This window comes from Hirundo rustica, chromosome 3 (assembly GCF_015227805.2).
Source record: "Hirundo rustica isolate bHirRus1 chromosome 3, bHirRus1.pri.v3, whole genome shotgun sequence".
Taxonomy (NCBI): domain Eukaryota; kingdom Metazoa; phylum Chordata; class Aves; order Passeriformes; family Hirundinidae; genus Hirundo; species Hirundo rustica.
Window position 1 is genome coordinate 26560438 of NC_053452.1, and position 22851 is coordinate 26583288.

Consider the following 22851-nt stretch of genomic DNA (forward strand, 5'->3'; position numbering starts at 1 on the left):
CATCAGTTTTCTTTTCCTTGAAAAGCAGCCCAAAGAACAGTTCTTATAGCATCAAGATTAAACTATGTGCAGTAAGAGCAACACTCCATGTTATGTTTTACCTGTGCTGTTTCCTCTTCCTTACTTAATACCTGAAGTGAAGGAATCCCAGATTTCTCTTATTCACTGCTGACTTTTCTTTTTCCTGTTCACTCAGCCTTTCAGAAGAGTTGTTACCTCAGCAGTTCTGGTATCATTTATATTTGATGAGAACTTAAAGCTGTACAAAAGGTATATACTTGATTAGTATTATTCTCTTGTCTAAACATACTCATTCACAAAATAAAAATGCATGGCCAGAAGTAACAGGAAGCATCAGTTCTCGAACAATAAAACCACTGAAAGAAAAAGTTTTACAAGCCAGCTCTGGTGCGCAGACCACAATGTAAAAACTGCTAGATTAAACTATTTTCATTGTCTAGGATGGAAAAAGAATGAGGCAAATAAAGAATAAAATTAATCTTTGTACAATCTTATCATAATTAGAGCTGAAAAAAATTTAGAAATTTAATCCTATGAAATACATTTTTATTCAACATTTTTTTTCTAACTTAGGACGATTAAGTAAATATCAGCTCTTTGGGTTTGTTGGGATTCTTTAAAAGAATTTTCAATAAGAAATAAAACTTCAGGGTTATTTTGGAAAGACATTCCAATTTTTAGTATTCATGAACTGAAAAATATTGTTTCAATTTGCTGGGCTCTTTCCCTAATTCGTTTTTCATGAGGCCCACAGGAGTGACCGTCTGCATCCTTCATACTCTTCTCTGGGACAATGACTGCCATAATGTACCAAGCTCCTCAAAGGAAAATATGATTCTGATTCTTAGTGGCAAATACCAGTTGGCAAGCAAGCTCAGACCAGCAGAGACAGGGAGCAGTAGGTACGCAAAATATAAATTGACTAAAGAAATGCACCACAAAAGGGAAAAAACAATTTACTCAAAACTAAATGGTCTAATAATGGAAGGTTTCATTTTCTTTTCTAAAACAAAACTAAAAGAGCACAATGTTTAAAAAAAATTCTTTTCATAAGAATTTGTGTTAATTTTTCAGAATGTTTTTTTAGAACGTCATCCTTCTGGCAAATTCCTGCCCTGTCCAGATCTGTCTCTTTTAATCCCTGGTATTTTATATTCCCTAAAAGATAATTCTGTTGTCAAAATCATCCTTGAATACCACGCAAAAAGCAGGTTAGGGCACAACTGGTAAAGAAGCTAGCAAGATTTTCTTAAAGTCTACTCAAGAAATTCTCTGTGTTAGGGTTAATATATAAAGCTTAGGCTTCTGAACATTTAGGTATCACAATGCCATTGTAATTCAGAGAGGCAGGCCAGTTTGCTAATTAAAATACACAGGACTGGGAAAAACATCCCCTAACTTCTTTTCTGAGCTTTGCCACTGACCTACTGTAGCCTTGCTGAAGTCATTTTAATGATATTTAAAAGGTCTACTAGGATGCCTATTTTCTCCCACAAGTCTGTGTAATACCAAGGAAATCCAGTCAGAAATGGACTAAAAAAAATGGAAACAAATATAAAAAATGCATATTTGATGCTGTTCTCTAGCCCTCTGTTTGACAAAGTAACATGCCCTTCCCCATGCAGTTGAATTGAGTGGTTCTTGCTTCACACTGTAGGAGTTTTGTCACATTAGAATTGGTTTTCCCAGCATGATTTAACATTATTTCATTTTTAAAGCTTTTTTTTTTTTTAACAAAAAGATAAAACAATCTCATGAGAGAAACTTTCAAAGCAAATTTGAGCAAAAAGCAAACACTGTTGGGTTTTGTCAGGTATTTTCTTCATCCAGGGCAGATTGCTGCATGCTTCCACATAACACAGGAACTGAGGAGAAGAACTAGAGGAAACAATTTACACTCCTGAAATGCCCGCAGTTGTCTCAGACAACCTGGAGGCCTGTCCAGGCCTCAGGGCCACTGTATTTTATAGTCAGATGAAAATGCAGCTCGAAGTTGGGCAGGAAACAAGTGTCACGAGCCCAAACCACAGATTGCATGCCTGCCTTCACCATCCAGCTCACCCAGGGTTGAAATCTGGGAGACACCATTTGGGAGAGCCCACAATGGCACTTCCAAAGCACAAGCTGTGTTGTCCATGGGCAAATGGAAGGCAGGATCTCTGAGTGCCAGGATACAAAAGGAGCCTGTATGCATGAGAGCTCTTATCACTGGCAGGCTCCAGGACTTGCAAAGTCAGAGCAATGAAGCCCAAAATACATATATATGCAAAACAAGCCACAAACTTTCCACCCTGATGAAAGCACAATGAGGAAAATCTTTCCGACAGATTCACAGCTGGTTCCAATCCACAGCCTAAGCATATCTAATGGGTCGCTTTTATCAGAGAAGCTCTCATAGGGTTCTGGCTGCTACTGAGGGCAGTTTGCCACTGTGCAGACCCCTCAACAAAAGTCTGAGAGGACACTGTGTACTCCCTACACGAGGCATGGGGTGATAGAGGCCATCTGTTCCAAATTCTGGCCCCACTTGCACCTTTATTAATCCATTCTGGCTCCTAAGATCTTGCTCCAGCTAATGTAGCTGCCTGTATGAAAGTATCAGAAAAATGCAAAATATTCCTCTCAAAAATCTTACTTCTTGTAAAGCTCTCAGAAGTAAATTGAAGGATTCTACCCACGTGAACACAAAGTAACACCTGGTCTCAAACTCTCCTGGGTGAAACTCTAGCTTTTCTAGAGACAGAAGAATTTTCTCTTAGGAGAGGCTACCATATTCAGTAAAAGCAGGACCTTTGCCTTCTACAAACTTCTAATAGAGAAAAAAGTTCAAAACACTGCATCCATTTATGAAAATTTGTATGCTAAGGACTTGATGAGAAGTTATTGTGGGCATGTCATGTTGTACGTAAAAAGTACTTCAAATATATATTACTTTATTTTTCCCCCTGTGGTTTACAGATTTGTCCTGGGACAATAGAAGTTTACAGAGGAGGGGGAGACGTCTGTGATTAAGGCGGCTTTCAGCTCTTCTTCCTACAGATACCCTGTGGATATTACTGTATTCTTCAGAATCCAAGCTTCCACTTAAAAAACAATGAAGTTTCTAGCCCATCTGGGTTTGCGGAAGCAGAATGTAAACAGATGTACTGTTGTCTTATTTTAGAAGCTATAGCAAGCCAGACTGAAACAATAGCACTAAGAAATGTCAACTGCTCCCATTCATCTCAGTGGGGTGGGGTGTTAACTTTGAAGCCTAATTGCGACCACTTTAAAGTCAGCCTTTTAACCATTTCACTGCTATTACTACACCAGAAACTCCAAAGTAATGAACTTACCCAGCCTCTGTATTTGTATGCATTACTCCGAGACTTTCCATTCACTTGAAAAGAACACTGCATTACAATCGAGCTAGTTTGAATATTCTTTTTCTTAAGAAGTTAGCTGAATTACTTGCCACTGTCTTTCAAAATTAGGGTTAAAAGAAAGTCAAGGGTGAAAGGTTAGCTTCATTGTTGTTGCTCTCAAAAGTGCAACACGTGGGATTTCATGCTTTTTGCTTTGATCAGGGTGCCCGGATAGCAGTTCATTTCAATAAAGAGAAAAACAGCTACATACAAAACTAAAAATAATGACTAGACAAATAACAGCAACATCGATCAGGAGTAAAAAGAACAAAAAAGACATCCTAATGATGTGGTAACATATACTTGTAAGAATAAAAAAGGGGAAAGGGGAAATTATAGTTGCCATTACCTTAAATCCAAGGTGTATCAGGCCTGGATCTGAGTATACAGAGCAGTTGCCCTTCTAAAGGTATTGTACATCCCATTTCCAAGAAGCCGTTGCACTCTTCATCAGTGGTCACTCTGAAGTCTGCATGTGAATTTTCCTCTGGGACCAGCAGTTGAAGACTCGTAGCCCTACACAAACATTTTTGTAAGCATTACTTCAGATGCTCCAAGAACTCACACTGGAAATTATTAGGGTGAGCTACTCTGCTCTAGCTTATGTTTCTTATGTTTCGGAGCATCCAGAATGGTGCTGACGTGCGGCTGGAGACACAGGAGTCACAGTGCTGCAGGGCACGATGGAGGGCCTGGCTGGGTTTGGAGGGGCTCTTTGCCACACACCTGCTGCCTCTGCTCAACCAGCCCTCCTGCCCACCTCTGCAGGACATCAGTGCGTGCCCGCCCGTTGTGTCTGCCACGGGTCCTGGGTGACACAGGACAGCGGCACAGCAATACACAGCAATACAGCGCTGCATTAATACTTCTACAGTTACATCTACACTGATAATCCTTTCCACCTGTCATTTCCTTCCTAATACAACAGATATTAGGCTGAGAAGTCAACACTAACTTCACCACTGCACTGCTCTGGTCATCATTAGCACATCTGTGTTAGGTACCCTAACTAAATAATCCTGACATGGCTCAAGATTCCTTCATTGCAGCTACAGCCACCAGCTCAGGGGAAGTGAAATAGGAAGGGCAATACCTCAGTGGCATGACAGAGCTATGGGAATAGCATCACCCAGCAAAAGTCTTTGAACAATCAGCTGGGACAGGAGTAATCTCTCTTGGTCATGCAGCAGTGACTGGAAGAAAGTAAAAAGGAAGGATCCGCATAAGCTGCACTATTATTTATTTAAAGATAACTACCTGAGCATACACATTCTCACTCCTGAATAAAACTGTCTTTACTTGAGAAGGTCTTGAATTGATGTGAGTGCCTACATGTGGTAAAGGAATATGGTTATTTTGGTAGAAGGGGGAAAATTTTCCTGCCTACACAACGGCTAGGTGTTTGTGCAAACAAAGGCCTAATTCATCCAGGTTCTTTTGCCTGCTACAACAGACAATACCCTGACACTGTTATTAGTAAGTTATGAATACACAATCCGTCTGTGTAAATTCCACTGCTAGCTGGACATTAGGGTGTTTGAAATTTGCCCTGACTGCTAAAATCGCCAGATATACACACCTCCATTGTCCACACTGATATCAGTGTTTCCTAAATCTTGATCTTTTAACTAAAACACAAGATTTGTAAAATGCTCTTGATATAAAGCTGAAAATAAGCCTCTGTTTTCACTTAAAAGCCTGTGAGCATTGACTTCACATGCAAAAGGCTTGCTGTGGAAAGACAAGACAGACACCTTCATTTTCCATTAACTTCAATCAGCTGCAGTGAGGTGAGTGGTTCTCTGCAGAAGGTGCTGAATAAAATCATATATAAATTCACAGAAGTGTCTGAGTGCTGCTGAACATGTTCTCTGCAGATGCTTAGAGGTGCAGAACAAAGGCAGCTGAAAACAGGCTTGGTAAGTTTACAATTTTACTTTATCACTGTATTAAATTCCTATTCAACATCCATGAGGCACCCCACACTTGTTATAGAAAAAATAAACAGCCTCATAAAAACTAGACTTGCCAATCTTTGCTCTGCTGTGCATCCCTGCTTTTTTCAACTGCTAGCAAGTAAAACAACCCCCTGACAGCTGGATGTGTAAAAGTCTGTGCCTGCAGTGGCCTGGTCCGGAGCAACACTGCAGGCTGGAATGCTGACGCTGGCAGGGCTGCCACTGCGTTTACTTAACAGTCATTTCTCTCAGTCTGCTTCAGACCAGAAATGCAGGCAATGAAAACCTACTCAACCTTTGAGAACCCCGGCCGTAGCAGTCTAGCAGAGCAGGGTTTGTGCAGGTACATGAAAGAGGCATTCAGAAGACACTCCCATTCAGGGGAGGCAGAAAGGGAGCCCCCAGCTGTCTCTGGTTACCTTTTATTGGCATGAAAAGAGGGAGGCAGGAGGGGCAAGGTTTCAGGACAAATGAAAAACAAGCTTTCTAAGATTCACTGTTCAACCTCAAAACAAAAGCTCAGCAAACTTAAGCTACAGGATCTTAGTTCCATTTCTTTCAGAATTTATTACAGAGAAGAGAAGAGAATGAAAAACCTGCTTCAAATAGTGGATTAAACATTACCCTGAAACAGAACTATAGAGAAAAAATATAAATAATGAATTCAGCTAGTTTCTTGGGCAAAAACTATACCTTATGAATTCAGCTAGTTTCCTCGACAAATAATGAGGAAATAGGCAAACACATGAAAAAGTGCACCATGTTAGTAGGTATCCAAGGCTCCTTGGTTAAAAACATTTACATCACGATGAAAGCTGGACAAAACAGCTGTCACAGAAGCATTATTAAGTAGAGGGTATAATCTGTAAACACTTGCCACCCAAATAAAACCAAGATCTGTTGAGATGGATGAGAAATGCCTCATTTTAGGAGGCAGGCCCAATGGCTGCAGACAGCCCAGTGCTGCCTTCTAGAGGAATCCAGCCCAGGGCAACATGAGGGTGTGAGGGCACCGGCAGGAATGTCACTCCCTGGAGCCACGGGCAGCTGGGCTGGAGGAATGCTGGCCAGCAAACACCCCTCAGCCAACAGGGGCACACAGCTTGCAAAGCCCTGCACTGTCCCAGCCTTGCTGCAAGCCTGGACAAAACCCACTTCTGTGTCCTGCATGACATGGCAGATTCTTCCCCAGGCGTGGTGGATGCCCATATTAGTTCTGGGTTAACTGCACTGAGCACCTTAGAAGAGAAGATGGATGGACCAAAGCTTCCTCACAGAAGCTTCCCCTTAGAAAACCCAGTGCCCCCCATGCGCCCACATGCAGTTTGTACCACGCAGCCCTTCTGCATAAGGGCACGGTATGGGGGCCCTGGCATGGCTGCAGGAACATGGCCCTGTGTAGCACACCCGCTCATTAAGGGTGGAGAGTCTTCCTAGTGCAGCATCCAAGTCCTTCCCATTATATGGGCACAGCACAGAGTTCCTCCTTCACAGGAAATGTGAGGTCTGCAGACAACAGAAGAGCAGACCGCAGAAGTGTAGATTTAGAGACGGATAAATATGTTCAACAATAAAACAGATTATGTCAGTTGCAAAAAGACAAATAATACTCATAATATCTAATATTTACACACTTCTCTATACAAACCTATTGTTTTTCTGTAGAGGTGTACAAATATTACCTAACCAGTCACCTGAGGACTCATGGTCAAAGCCTTGGCTTCTTGATGAACTGCAGAAGTCCTTTAAAGTGTGACCACACGTTCCAAAGTTTGTTGTATTGAATCTAGGCAACACAAGTTTAGGTACACTTATATAAATACCTTGAGATAACTCAGAGCCTTTTATAAATTTAGGTGGCCTTTGTGATACCTAAACATAGGTGGGTCTGTGAGACCTGAAAAAATTATACATACTAGGTTAAGGACAACTTTAGTAATTTTTCAAAGACCAGTAATTTACATCTAGGTTATATGTTTTTGCTGATGTTTCAGTTTCATGACATGTCTCTTAGGTCTAAGCTACCCAGAAAATAAACTATCTGGTTGAAGCAAAGGTCTGGATAGGATGCTAGCTATCACCTTGATACACAATGTGACAGAAAACCAGGAAAGATTTATCTGGAATTCATTTGGCAATACTGTAGAATTTTCTGCAAGGGAAAATACGCAGGTGTTTATGTAATTCCTTAATTCTTTGAAGAAATGAAATGTATAATTTAGAAAAAGTTCTTAGAAACACTTAAGAAGAAAAATATTTTACTCATTACAGTAACTTCTTTTTTTTCTAGATCATTCTTTTAGTCTCTTAACATATCTTGAAACAAACACAAAATGCCAAATATTTTGATCAGAGTACTTTTGATCTGTAATCTCTTTGATACAGATCCTGTCTAATAAATCACTTCACAGCCTTGAAGAACTATTAGAAGCAAAGTACAGCATTTGCAGTTGTAGTATAAAGTTACTTGGCATTCCTGTAGGTGACACAAGAAACTAGAAACAATGGTCAAAATTCAGTATTGATACCTGAATATTTAAAAATTGGTTCATAAGGACTTGATTCCTGTTGTTTTTTTCAGGCCATGCTACTGAAGTTGACCTTAAAATCTGACATTAAATGTTATGAGAGAATATGATGAGGTGCATTCCTAAGAAACCTGACTGAAGGCAACAGAAATCATCCCACCAACATGAATAGGATTTGGCCAAAGCCTGGGGCTCAGTGTTGTTAAACGCACACTGAGAAGGGAGAAAAGGTCAGAAACAACAAGATTTTAATCTCTTAGGCTCAACAGCAGGATTAATTATTTTGTCTCAGATCTTTCACACACCAAATACATTTTGGACACTACATTAGAGATAAAAATATACTATTAGTCTTATTTTGCTAAAAAGAACATTTACTCGCAGCATCTTTTCATCTCTTCTCAGATTTTATATTGGTGGCAAATTTTGGAGGTGGGAGAGTGAACACTCCAGCAGATATCTGCTAAACGTAATGCAGTTGTATTCTGTTATTAAAATTGCACTCTTTCTAGTGTTTTTCAATTCGTTCATTTTCTACATAACATTCTGTTCTACTAGTATCCCAGAATTTCCCTAATCAATTTTTCATCCTGGTCATCTTTGCCCACCTGATTCCTCACTTGCAGAGTCCTTTTAGCACTGAACTGGGCAAGTTACAGTTTCCTTTCTGTTTAAAGTATAACGGGCAATTGTGTGTCAGTCCCTTGTAGAGAATGGACACTGCACCTGCACCTGGGCTCCCGCCCACATAACCAACATTGGCAGAGTGTTGAGGAGATTCTTCTGGTTCACATTTCTGCTACCATGCCAAGTTCAGTCCTGTCATGTGCTACTCAGCTCCTCCTGTTTTCCCCTTGATAGCATGCTCTTCCCTTCTTCTCCTCAACCGCCCCACCTTCCAGAGCAAAAAAAAAGAGCTGCTCACACTGGACGTGGCCAGAGCCTGTCCAGAGTATGCTCCAAGTCTGGTCCCACACTACCACAATATCGTTAGCATTAATTTGGAGGTCCTACCCATTTCTGGGGAATACCTACTGCTCATGTAACGCATTGGCTCAGCAGAGAAGCAGCAGTCTTTGAAGGGATTTAGCTGCGTTCAAAATGAAATATTTTTTCCTATTTATACATATGAACAGCTGCACCCCTGTTTTAACATCCCTGCTAGCCAAGGCAGGAGAACAAACAGAAAGCTGTCCAGGAGCGGCCTTCAACAAAAATAACAAAATTGACATAAGAGGTTCAAAGCCACACAAGAAGAGCCGTCCTTTCCGAAAACTGGAATAAGGAAAAACTACAATCCTGGTGATGATATTATTTGCTAGTGAACAGATCCAAGCCCTGTGTGACTTGCAACATGTAGTAGTAAATGCAAGAAATTGCGGCATCTTGCAGGAAACACCAACCAGAAAACTTAGAACTAAATATGATTAGAAAATACTAAAGAATTTGAAAGCTTTGCTTCAGATATCACCATCACTGATTACTGATTACACAGAAAATTCACATGACAATCTTGTTAGAAAGGTTTTATAATCTGATTCCAAATGAACTGTAATGAAATGTTGAGAAAAAGTTTGAAATAATGAAATAAAGCAAGTTATCATATGTCACACTGATTTACATCAGTATTTACTCCCCACGAGATGGTTGGTATTTAGGGAAGTTTTGGTAAATATTTTACTGACTCACTTCTTCAGGGCATTTCTGTCAGAAAGAGCCCCTGAAAAGGAGACAACAGACATATTTTAGAGAAGTATGCAAAGGTAGTTGAGCACAGAAACAGAGATTAATGAGCAAGATGAAAATTTAGATATCTTCTGTTGTTTATCCAAAGTTTTGTTTGGTTTAGAAACTAGGCTTACGAGAACTAATGTACTATCTATCAAACCAGGCATAACCACCAAACTCTCTCACTCCATCTTGACTCCTGCTCTTTTCCTTTATTTCAGTGCTAGGTTATAAATGAATAGAAAGTTATTACTATGTTTTTACAATTCTTGGGAGTAAATATGTCCCAATTTGGGGAAATCCTTTTATCTGGACACACGTACTCAGCATCGCTACAATCCACTATCAATATACCACTTCACAAAAAATTCCCTTCCTACAACTAAGAGAGAATGGCCTGTGAAATTCATACTGCACAAAACCAGAACAAAACACTTTGGAGGAGGAAGCCGCAGTTTTACACATCATAATTATCTGATGCTGCAGGGGGAAGAAGGCGGAAGGCATAACTTAACTTGTTCAAAGCACTTGGACTGAGTACCTTATTCTTATCACTTATCCCATGTAACAGACCTCATCCAATTGATCTTTATTTGGATAAGTAACTTTGATGACCTCCGGGTCATTAAAGTGTTTTTCTCTTCTATCTGTCATTATACAGACTGAGGATTACAGAGTTTTATGAAGTCCTTGGGAAGGGGTTTTCCTTACAAGATTTAAATAAAACCCGAAGAATTTCATCATTCAAAGAAGGTGCAGAGAATTTTCATTAAGATTTTGTCTACTTTCCAGAGTTGTGGCTTTTTATTTTCTGCAATGTAATGCAAGCAAGATCAGCATCTGAAAAACACCTGAAAACACTGTGAATAGGATCACAGAATAATAGGATCACAGAATAATAGGATAACTGAGTTCAAAGGAACCCATCAGGATCATTGAATCCAATTCCTGGCCCTGCACAGGACACTCCAAGAATCACACCCTGTGTCTGAGAACATTGTCCAAACACTCCTTGAGCTCTGTCAGGTTTGGTGCTGCGACCACTTCCCTGGGGAGCCTGTCCCGGTACCCAGCCACTCTCTGGGTGAAATTTTTTTCCTGATATCCAATCTAAACCTCTCCTGACACAACTTTGCGCCGTTTCCTTGAGTCCTATCAGCACTGCCCCTCCTCTTCCGCTCACAAGGAAATTGTAACTGCAATGAGGTGTGTCCTCAGTCTTCTCCAGGCTGAACAGAACAAGTGCCCTCAGCCAATCTTCATATGGCTTCCCCTCAAGGACTTTCACCATTCTCTTGTCCCTCCTTTGGACACTCCCAAATAATGTCTTTTTTATACTGCAGTGAGAAGAACTACCCCCAGCACTTGAGGGGAGGCCGCCCCAGAGCAGAGCAGAGTGGGCTGGGACAATCCCCTCCCTTGCCCGGCTGGCCATGCTGTGCCTGGCGCCCCCAGGATGCAGGTGTCCCTCCTGGCTGCCAGGACACTGCTGACTAAGATTCGGTATGAAACATAAGAGAGGTCACATGGAGGAAGTCAGGAGATTGAGCGGCGCTCAGGATTCTGCATCACTTTACAGGCATCGCTGTGTTACAGCTAACAACCAGAGACGGAGGTTGGTATGGTTCCTATTAGGTTGTTGTCCAAAAAACACTAGAAGATAAAAAGACACAGCTGTGAAGTACACTGGGATGGGGTTTCAGAAAAATAACTCCAGTTTCATATCTCAGTTGGGTCATGCTTACACAACAGGAATGAACATTTTGTAATTGAATCAACTGAACGGGACTTGTACAAACAAGACCTGATAAAGCTGAAGTTTTGTCTGACAGTTTCCAATGTTCAGCTGCAGCTTTTTCTGAGAATTTTCTATTCCTGGAAATTATGAATTTTTCATGAGTCCTCTGCTGAACTGTGAACACATAATGGGAGATTAGGTGATTGAAATTAATCCTTGTGTCCAGTTTGGAATTTAATGAGCTAGGTTTCAAACACTGAATTGTAAATGTACTGAGAGTATGCTACTCCAAGCACTAATTATATTATTTCTAAATTGTTCTTCTAGGACATTTCAATGTGTTCATATGCCTTGTTTACAAATGTTTCCAGGGTTTTAAGCAATTTAACTTAATAACCCCAGTAAAGACTAAGCCTAAAGGTCACACATCAGTGTGATCAAAGTCTCTCTCTTCCTAAATGAATATACAATTCAGTGCAATGTAGCTAACACAATGAAATCAGTGCTGTCAATTGATATAGGCAAACAGATCACAGCCTGACAGAAGGTCTATAGGCAGAAGACCCAACCATTCCTCTCAATGTCATCTCACACTTCTGACAAGAATTTCCCAAAAAAAAAAAAAAAAATCTCCAATCTACCTTTCACCCAAAATGAGAAAAATTAGTCAAAATCACTACAGGAGGATGACATGAATGTAGTTATCCATCTATCATTAGAACACCCACAGACTAAGCAGAACATGACTTTTTTTCTTGTCCAGAGTGGCATCTTTAATGTAAAGATTTTGGATGGATTTTCTAGGGGCAAAAAACTCCACAAATCAGAAAGCAAATGTAAAAAAAAAAACCTATTTCAACATTTAAAGTAAGCCATCTTGCTGCCTGTATTAATAAAATATACTATCATGAAATTATAATCTCTCTGATTTTCCTAGAAAAAATATACATATTTAAATTTCTGGGAGCAGGGAAGGGCTTAGGGGTGAAGAACTGCTGGAAAAAGATACACTGACCTAAAGGTAAGAAGAGAAAAAGTAAGGATGTATCCCAAAGCCTCTTCCATTTCCTGTTGCCACTATAGGAAAGGACAAGAACTGACAAGGTTGCTGTCTGCTGCCAGCTGGTTTTGTATGGTGTTTCACTGCTTCAGCCTTGGGGTCACAGCAAGAGTTTTCTCACCCAGGTATCTGTATCAGTTATTAGCAGTAAGATCAGAGAGAGATAACTCAGCAGCAGCAAGGCAACTCTCTCCTCTCTACAGGAAAGAAGATGTGGAATAGAATCAAATAATAATAATAAAAAAACCTTAAAAAAAAAAGGCCACACAAAAACCCTTAAGCCACCTGTCCATCCACCCCTGTGCAAGGGGCAGAACAGCCTAACAGAATAAGCAGATTTTCTAAATTTAAACACTTCTGACAGCATCATAGTTCATACAGCTTTGTTGAAAGAATGAGACTATGAAATCTGCCTGCGGCCATATCTGAGAACTCTCTTGCAAATGGCCCATGCCTGCATTAGCTGCCTCCTTCAGCTGGTGGAAGCGGGTGGCTGTGCGCAGCCTGCCTGTTAGAGTGGCCTCTACAATGACCAAAATTTCCAAAATGACCAGAATGCTCTAAAGGGTTGGGGCAGACAACACCATGGCCAAATGGGAACATTCCTAGCCACAGCTTAACTTATTGCTGGTACTTACATAATGGTAATGTCTTTTTAAACTGGTATTCTGTACCTTCCTTTTTCAGGAGGCAGTCGCAAGTGACAAGCAATCCTGTTACTAACAAAAGGTGCTTGCAAGAACTATAGGAGTTCACACTGCTGAGCTCAGGGATGAGCTGCAAGTTTTTGGGGGGTACCTAAGAAGCAGGTACACTTCAATAGCATCACAAAGACAGACACCTTAACATGGAATCCCTATATCATCTTACAATTTTGCTTTATGGAACTTTGTGTAACAACCTTTAAAAACTCTCGAGATCTAACACACAAGCGCATGCACTGCAAACAGCCTCTCACCAGCTATATTTGCATTCATTGTTACTCCTTAACCTGAAACCTCAGGTTTAAATAACTGTCAGTTGATATTATCAATGTTTGGTTTATGAGTAATTCAGCCAGCACAATGGGCCGAGGAAGAAAACAGCACCTTTACACACATGCCCTAATTTTCCTGATGCCATGGGAAGCTGGAGAAGCAGAGAGAGGGTACAGGAAGGATTTATAGCCTGATTCAAAATATATGTCCCAGCCCAGACTTCTACCTTTTAGGCACACATAAACTCAAATCAAGTCATGAACAGAACAGCAGGAAAACAGCTCTGGGACATTAGACCAAATGTTTTGGTATGGCTTCAAGTTGCAGCAAGAAACTTTCTGCTAAATTGCTTCCTATTTAAATTTGTTCCTTTGCACAAACCACAGATTTCTATAAGTTGTGGAGTTTTTTTCTTTTTTTTTTTTTTTAATTCCCATCAGTGAGTCTCCAGAAATTTGAAAATAAGGGAGAGAGAGAAAAATCACTGCTCTGAAAAAGGCCATGCAAAGAAGGAAATGTCTGCCCTCCCACACACACATGCTAAGGACAGTTTTGCTAAAATTAGCCACGGGTGGAAAAAGCACAGAATTGAGTTGTTCTCATGAGTCTTTCTCTTTTAGGCAGAATTCTGCACTATCTGAGCCCAGCAGACTCATCCTTGCCTGACGCTGAGCACCTCGTCTGGCCACTGGCTCCAACAAAAGCGGGAGAGCGCAAGGCACAGTTGCCAGTCTCAGATTGCACAGATATGCCCAGACTGGAATCATCTGGGATGCATTAGACTGGGAAATCTCTCATCTGTGCTAGCATACCTGCTTTTTAGTCAGGGCAAATGTCATTGGAACAAGATTTATATGTTAGACTGCACTGATAAAACTGTGTCAGGATCTGGGTTGGTCACTCTTATCTCTATATTAAAATTAAATATTCCTATGAAAACTAGCCTTGGCTTTTGTTGCACAAAGTAAATAAAAAACTAATTGTTTTGTTTAAAGTGTTGAATTGCAGATATCAGAATAAAACGTAAGCATGGGAGTGGAAATTTTTGCATTATAGCACTAGGTCACTCACGTTTTATCTGTGCTACAAAGTAATTTTCATATTCTCTGTAAATTGTTATAGATTCTAAACCTGATCACAATTTCAACAGAAACAGACCAAAACCAGTATGCAAGTACTGATTTCCTATCTTACGTTGAGGTCTTGCTAGCAGTTGTTCAAGTACAAGTATATTAGATTTATGAGTGTTTGCCTTATCTGCATCCTTTATTCCGAGGCATGGACCCTCACCATCATCTTTGTGATGCCTGATTAATGTTCAGGTCTTCAACCTCTTTCTTGCATTTTCCAGCACTTCCTTGCTTCACCCAAATCACAACCATAGGCAGCGCCGCAAAATACTCAAATTTTTGCCAGGCAAAAGACAGCCCCAGAAAGTTCCCTGGCCTCCCTGTGTGGTCAGCTGGAGCAGGCAGACCCTTCCCAGGGGCTCTTATTTTTGCCATCACCACTCCCGAGTAACTCACATGGGATGAACTGTCCTCTAAACATGCCTATTTAGCCTCATTGACTATAGACGGGGCTTAGGTGACTAAATGCATTTCTCAAAATAGGCGAGATGAATCTTTTACTGGAACCTAAGCCTCAGGGAAAAGGGAGGGAGGGAGGGAGGGAGGGAGGGAGGGAGGGAGGGAGGGAGGGAGGGAGGAAGGGAGGAGGAGGGAGGAAGGGAGGAAGGGAGGAAGGGAGGAAGGGAGGAGGGAGGAGGGAGGGAGGGAGGAAGGGAGGGAGGGAGGAGGGAGGAGGGAGGGAGGGAGGAAGGAGGAAGGAAGGAAGGAAGGAAGGAAGGAAGGAAGGAAGGAAGGAAGGAAGGAAGGAAGGAAGGAAGGAAGGAAGGAAGGAAGGACGGAAGGAAGGAAGGAAGGAAGGAAGGAAGGAAGGAAGGAAGGAAGGAAGGAAGGAAGGAAGGAAGGAAGGAAGGAAGGAAGGAAGGAAGGAAGGAAGGAAGGAAGGAAGGAAGGAAGGAAGGAAGGAAGGAAGGAAGGAAGGAAGGAAGGAAGGAAGGAAGGAAGGAAGGAAGGAAGGAAGGAAGGAAGGAAGGAAGGAAGGAAGGAAGGAAGGAAGGAAGGAAGGAAGGAAGGAAGATGTTTAATAAGAACATGGGTGCCTTCTCCTTTGAAAGCCCTACCATGTGGATCCCATGGGATCATACATCTGCAGGGCATTCTGCAATTGCCCTGGCTTCCAGTTATTTCTGGGGCAGGTCTTGGCATTGATTTTTGACCTCTTTGTGTTAGCTAACACAGCTCACTTGCTTCCCCCAAAATACACAGAAGAGTAAAGCAGGAAAGCGAAAGCCATAGCAACATTCCATCAGGCAGGGAAAGAGTTAAATCTACAAGGCGCAGGAAAGCTGTCTTTCTTTAGGAACTCCTACAATTTCAGTCACTTATTAAAAAAGGATTTATATTTCTGAAGTAAGGATCCGTACTTCCTCCCTCTGCTGAAGCCGTGTGTTTCTCTGCCAGACTGTGATGAAAAGGGCCCTCCCTTGCCCGTCGCCAGCCAACGCTGACGTCATCCTGTTATTCTTTTTCACCTTGCACACATGTTGAGGCTTCTCTGTGGAAGTCTTGCTAAGACACAAATCTCTTTGTCTCTTGCTCCTCTCTGCTCGGAAGGCCTTTTTTTTTTTTTTTTTAATGTCACATTTCTTTTGCATATAGCTCAAGAAGGAATGTTTCTGGGATTTCTGAGAAGGAGGATCCTTACATGTAGATAATGCTGTTCACTCATGGCAGCCAACCATCCATTAGAGCCAGAAGTCATTTCTTTGAAGAAGGTGTTGTACAGAGCCCTGACTAGGAGATCTTGCTCACCTCTTGTTTGAAAACTCAGACATCCCACCTAGCTACAACTGACTCAAGCAGGAAGATCAGGAGGACAGGCCCCTTTTGCACCACAGCAGGGTTTAGTAGGTGGATGTGGAACCAGCTGCAGGGTGATTTAGCTTCAAGTGACCCCTCTCCTTCCTGCATTTCTAGAGAAATGCTGAGAAGGCTCAGTGTCTCACAGCACTTCTCCCTATCGGAAGGGAGAGAAGCAGAGGCCATCCTTGAGGCTGCATTTAAAGACAAACTAGGGATTGTCTGTAATGTTTTTACCTGCTGGTGTGCACTCTTGGCTGATCTGTGCATTTCAAGCATACATGGCTGCAAATGAGTTCCTGCAGCCACTTCCCTTTGCCTGGCCAGGTCACTTCCATGCTTCCCACTCTGTTCTCCCAGTAAAGAATTACTCTTTCACAAATGGGCATCACCATCATTTGCCAGAGGAGGCTGAGCTTATAAGCAACAAGAATGCTGCCCAGCAACAACACAGTGAGCACTGCAAACCACTCCCAAGTTCACTTCAGATACGACACAGGTGTAGCGACAGGCTTTCCTCGTGGGAAGGAGAGAAAATTGGACAGCTGCATGTCATGCATCTCTGAGGTTTTAAGAATGAAGAGAATAAAGTGAAACAAGATTAAGAGGCACATTAGGCCATTTCCAACAGAACTTTTCCACTTATTGGAAAGTCTCCCACTGAGCTCCTGGGAAGTTCTGAGCCCCTGAGGACTCCACAAAGAGACTAAAATTTGCAGCCACAAATGGCAGTTTTTCTGTACAAGGCTGAGCTATCAGGAAAAGTATCCGTGCAGTCTGTTGCTACTGATACTGTAAGCAGAAGACAGAAACAGCGGATCTTTTGTTTATCAGCCTTCTACAGTGTACATCCCCTTTGTGAATAATGAGCCACCTTTTTGCAACTGTCATATGGTGCAATGCAACATTTTCAAGTCAGCTCAGCTAAACCGAACCTGCAATCAATTGCTATCAGTGAGGTAAAATAGCCCTGATAAGAAAAATATCTTACAAGGAAATTCTGAGAAGCACGCTGCAAGAATAAGGTAAACCAGGGAGGACATATTCTTTCTAATAAATGCAAGTTACTTTTGGCTGGTCTTCACATCTCAGATTTACTGCTGGTCCTATGGGAATCATTGTATTGCCTTATCACGGGCTCATATGAAACTGTGCTTACTCATGCTTGCAAAGCATTGAAAGATTAGAGAGAGCAGGGTCTGTAAAACCATAAAGAATACTTTGTTATCAACATTATTTGACCAGAGCAATAGGGAAATATGCTTTAAAAATGCTTCAGTTCATTAGTTCATAACTATCTTTTAGTTGCTAAAACCGGCAAGCTGAAAGGTAGCAGGTTCAGACTTCATTTGCCTCAATATAGGCCTACTTGTTTGCCCCTACCACAGGTGGTGATTACTTTTAATACTGTTTTTAATAAGAGGGTAAGAAGTGAATGTAGAGGTGAAGGTAAGAAATCAATGCAAAGTAAAAGCAAATAAATCTGGGACTCATCCTGTAACATCTGTGTCCCAAAATGTTACCCTCTAGCTCACATCCCAAGTTGCTATCCTTCTCCCTGCACAAGCTTTTGGGGTCTCATTAATGCACCAGGCAAGTCTGCACAGCAAAGGGCTGTTAGAGTTCCTGAGGCGGCTTTGAGGAAACTGGCTTGTCTACACGGCACATTGCAATGCTGTGCACGGGTGCTAGCTTAGACCCCAGAGGCAATATAGCCATGTCTGTATAGCAAAGCACCCACGCTAATTAGCCCTGCCCCTGAGGATGCTGCAGGAACGGAGCTAATTAGCTATGCTGAGAGGCACCTCTGTTAATTAGCCCAGAGAGAACAGAACAACATTAACAGAGCTTCCGATCATGGCATTAGCTCAGGGATCTCTATAGCGTACTTGGCCGTGTAGCATAGCTGAGCCCATAGCTTTCTTGAGCACCATCCGAAGACTCTAAATACCTTCTTTCAATCCAGCCCCACCATCTGACCCTGCTTTTGCAAGCATTCATAGCTGTGTTTTTCTCTTGAAGGTAGGAAAATTAAGTAAATAGATTCAAAAGAATGGAGGAAAAAAGCCAGTAAAAACCACACTACAATAATCTAGTGTTATTAAATTCATCTACAGGTAGTAACATGCCTGTAGGGAAGCACTGGATATTCCTAACCCATCTTGATAAAAGGCATACTTTGGCTAGTGGTGCATGTTTTGCAAGCACTGTATCTCTAAAGGTACTGTTAACTCAAGCCAACTCAGTCACAAACACAGACTATGATATATTGTGTTGTAGCCATGCAAGATTTTCCATTACTAGTTCAGGGCTGAATGAAATCATTTAGGCACCAGTACACACCTAGGAAAGACAGGCAGGAGTTCTTCCCCTTCCTTCTGCCCTGGTTGCACCATGCATTATTAGGACAGGGCTGTTCTGGCTGGTTCTCCTGCCTCCTGCCTGCGGCAGACCCCAGCTCACCAAGGATCACTGCCTGTGCTGTGCACGGCACACATAAAGCTCGCGCCAGCGCCGAGCACCGCACGCAGCTATGCCTCAGACTCCCAGCGTTGCTATACAACAGCACAGGGGTAAACTCTGCTACAGCCAGCACAGACAGGAGGACGGTGATGTGAGTATTGTTAGGGGAACGCTTCCAAATGCCTTTCCAACCACCATATCATAGGTACATGCAGAAACGCTGAGTTTATGCCTTTCAGAGAGAAAATGTGCATGCTTTGTGCCATGCCAGGAGGGTGGTTTATGGTTCTTATTTTTGAAAAATGGAGAACAGTGATTTCCAATTACCTTCCAGGCATGTGTGTAAAGGCACACATTTCTTTCCCATATGTTTCAGAAGAATGTTTTTGCACATGGGTAACTTCTGAATAGGACATAAGCCCTTAAGTCCCAGTTTGAGTTCTTGATCAAAATGCAAAAATGCATGTTGAAATTTTAAATCAACATCAAAACCTTATAATGTGAAGCTGCTGGAGCCATTGAGAAAACCAAAACTTTTAAGAAGTGGATATTAGGAAAAGCAGAGGTTTCTTTCGGAATTCATGTGGTTGCGGTAGAGATAAAACTTAGGGTTCTTCTAAAGATTGCTACATTTTAGGTATAAAAAAGCAAAGAAAAATCTGGCTCTTATCTTTCAGGTTCCCAATAATTTGCTATTATGATATGAAGGTGAAGGAGGTGTATGTAACATATCTGAAAATCAGAGTTCATTATTTAACATTTACTTCTTATCCTTTAGAAAAAAAATCTTAAAAGTATGGTTTATGTAGCTTTATGATAATTGTCAAAACAATATAGTGTTCTATAGCATTTACTAATGCACACTGGGTTATCTCACGCAACTTGACTTTACAACAGGGGTTCTGGATGTATACCAGACACAAAATGGTCATTAACTTGATATGATATGAGAAAGGTGTTGAAGTGAATAACTTATATAGTAGTAATAGTGGCTCTGTTTATGGACATTTTATCTTGCTTTCGAATGTCAAAAAAGATACTTTAACTTACCTTGTCTCCCGGCAAATTTAGAGTGACCTAGAGACATCTCAGTTTCAGAGTTCAAAATTGGCCCCTCCTTTTATACTTGGCCAGTGCTTAGACCGAAGATGTAATACATCACAGTGTGTCACAGAGTCCTAAAAAAATAGAAGAGACTGAAATCCTAGGCAGGAGCATCCCGTAACTCTATAAAAGTCAATACTGTGTCTCAAAATAATGAAAATACCCAATTCTGTTTCCAGCTGTATAAATAACTCAGGTTTTCAGCTTTACTGCCAGAACTTGGCTAGTACTCTTAGGTTTGTTTGTCCAGTTTTACATCTACCAATAAGCATTTTCTCCACTTCTATCTATTCAAAACAAAACCTGAAGCACAAAGGTTATCAACTCCCAAAACCTCTTGCACACAGACAGACCCACAAGGTCTCTGCCAATGAACAACAGCTAATCATTCATTCTCATTATACTGGCACATAAATCTTCTGAGTGACCAGGGAAATGAGAAGCCTGCTACCCTCATAACATTCCTCGCGTGCCTGCTGAAGGTGTTGTGTCTATACATTGCCCACGATTCCCAGAAACACAGAGGTAAGAATAATTCAAGACACATAAGAAGGACTAGGAGGAAAGGAAAACCTGCACGTAAACTTTGACAAGAAGTCCTCAAAACTAATTGCTTGAGGTGATTATGAAAATAAAAAAAAAGCCTGTGATGCTTATCAATCTTATTTCTCAAAGGCTGACTGGCTTTAGTATAGTTTTACACATCATAAAATAAAAGAAATTGTGGTTAATTCTAGAGCTCATAATTTTATTCAGCTTGAGAGCCCTTAAAGGCTTTTTGATAGACGTGCTAGATGGGCAACAGTTTCATGGTTTTTGAGGTACCCTGCACTGACCTCTTCCAGTCATCCACAGAAACTAGAGGTCCAGCTGACAACAAGCTGACATTCATAGAGCTACAAAGTCATCTGTGAGACAGAAAGGTCAATTAAGAAGCCAGAAGTGTGTCCGGGCTGTAAACATGGCATTTTGAAAAAACAGCATGGTCCAGATCTGCACGATGTGTCCATACAGGCATGGCCAATGCCTTTTGTGCAAAAGGCAAATGTGCCGTTTCATATGAAAAAACATAAGCATCTATCTGCCCTCCAAACTCCCAGAATTATAAATAGTTTGAGTGACAAATACTTCTGTCACAGTGTTTGGGATACCTTCAAAAGATATTCCCAGCAGTGTATATGATTAACCAAAGCCTGGCACAGTTCACCCTTATAAATATATCCTGGATAAGCCTGTTGGTTTAAACAAGAATTTGTATGTCTGTGTCTAAAGGAAGAAGAGAAGAAACAGGAAGGTTGGTCATGTCAGCCACTTGTATAAATTTTTCAAGCTGACTGGTAGAGTTTAATACCTATGCTTTGACAGTAATAAGAGTGTTGAATTTCCAAATGTTGTGTATTACGTTGCACAACAGGTTTTATCACAGAAAAACTGAGTAGTCTTGATGAATGAAGTTCCACAGAGGTTACTGTTGAAAAAAAAAAAAAAAATTAGAGATTATTTGCATAGATTGCATTAAGCTGATTGTTTCCCACCCCTCCCAAGTATCTCGTACCTTAGAAACAAATTATAGTCAGAGGGTTATTAAAATAACATTTTTTAAAAGTCCTGAAGTAAATGTCTAACCACAAGACAAAGCAAAGAGTTCTGTAGTTTATTTTCAGACATCCTCAAAGTTATTCATATTCTAGTTGTGAAACAATCAAACAACTCCCAGACATCTTATTTTTTCCCTGAAATCCTGCTATGGAGTCTTTCACAGATGCATTAAATTATTTCCTCTTCAATATGTTAAGAAAGAAGAAAGAAGCAACCATCTTTAAGTCACACGTGTTTCTCTTTAAGAAAAAGGGTCTCCACAGTTCAACGAGGCAAATAGTTCTCTGTAAATGAAGTCATGCTGAGATTTTTAAAGCACCTAGGATTAGAAAAGCAGTATTGGTAGCACTGTCATTGTCACACAAGCTAGAAACACTCTTTCTCACCCTGTTTTTCAATTCCAGCCTTCCTGGGACAGTGTTTCAACCTGTACAAACCAGATTCCTTGCTAAATTTACAACTGTGTTGAGAAACATGTCACTACAGAGAAGCACAAGGAAAGCTGTGTGAAATACTAAGGTTTTAAATGCCCTTTCAAAAATATTTGTTGTCATTCTGACCCTACTGGAAGAAAAAGGGAGATGAAATATTTGCAATAGCAGCTTGCCTCAGTTGGGAGAGTCTGAATACAGGATTTTGCCTAGTTTATTTTAAGTCTGAGCAGCTAGCAGCTGGAGTATGTCCCACATACTAACACTTGGAATTCCCCAGAGAGAATTTGTTTCAAATGTACACGCCAGCCCTCCAAAGCTGGTCGTCTTTGTGCTTTATTAAGTTTACGTGCTCCATCCTTGCCTTAAGTCTCAATGGTAATGCACCTATTCTGAGCAAGTGAACATTCTTGCCAGCTTCATATGGACGAGTTTTGATTTAAATACAATCTACAAGCAATATCTCCTTGCACACGCATACACACCCCAGGCAGATACTGAACAGACGCAGGCTTGCAGACTTACACAGCAGCTGTGACAACAACTGATGTCACCTCCTTTGCAGAAATTTCCACAAGCGTCTTCTAAAGGCCAAGTTAAATGAGATAGAGCTTATCAGTTTCTTTAAAGTGCTCTGGATGAGACCAGTCCATGTGACCCCCTTCCTGGCCACGGGGGTGTGATATGTCACAGTTCCCCTATCAGCTGGCACATGGTGGTGGGAGATATGAGACAGCAGAAAAGTAGTAGTAACAACATCACCCAGACTGCCGAAGACAGAGAGAATACGCTGAGTAACTTCAGCGTGTGCTCACTTACTTTCTGAAAACAGGTGGAGGGTTTTCAGCCCTGACTTCTGCTTGCACATCCCACTCGGCACAGATGGGTGGTAATGTTGCCAGCTATGCTTTGG

The 22851-nt window shown here is 41.2% G+C and overlaps 1 long non-coding RNA gene across 3 annotated transcripts in view; it reads right to left on the minus strand.

Moving 5' to 3' along the window:
• The window catches only part of LOC120750704 (uncharacterized), a 44489-nt gene extending 21852 nt beyond the window's left edge, over positions 1–22637 (minus strand). For 2 of the 3 annotated variants that reach the window (XR_005700110.1, XR_005700111.1), the window contains exons 1-6: positions 22464–22637; positions 21260–21376; positions 19855–19982; positions 6791–6889; positions 3775–3941; positions 102–259 (exon numbers count right to left, since the gene is read on the minus strand). This is a non-coding gene — a long non-coding RNA (uncharacterized LOC120750704). The remainder of the gene's footprint in view (positions 1–101; positions 260–3774; positions 3942–6790; positions 6890–19854; positions 19983–21259; positions 21377–22463) is intronic. The other variant, XR_005700112.1, reaches the window with a different exon arrangement.
• Between the last annotated feature and the right edge of the window lie 214 nt (positions 22638–22851).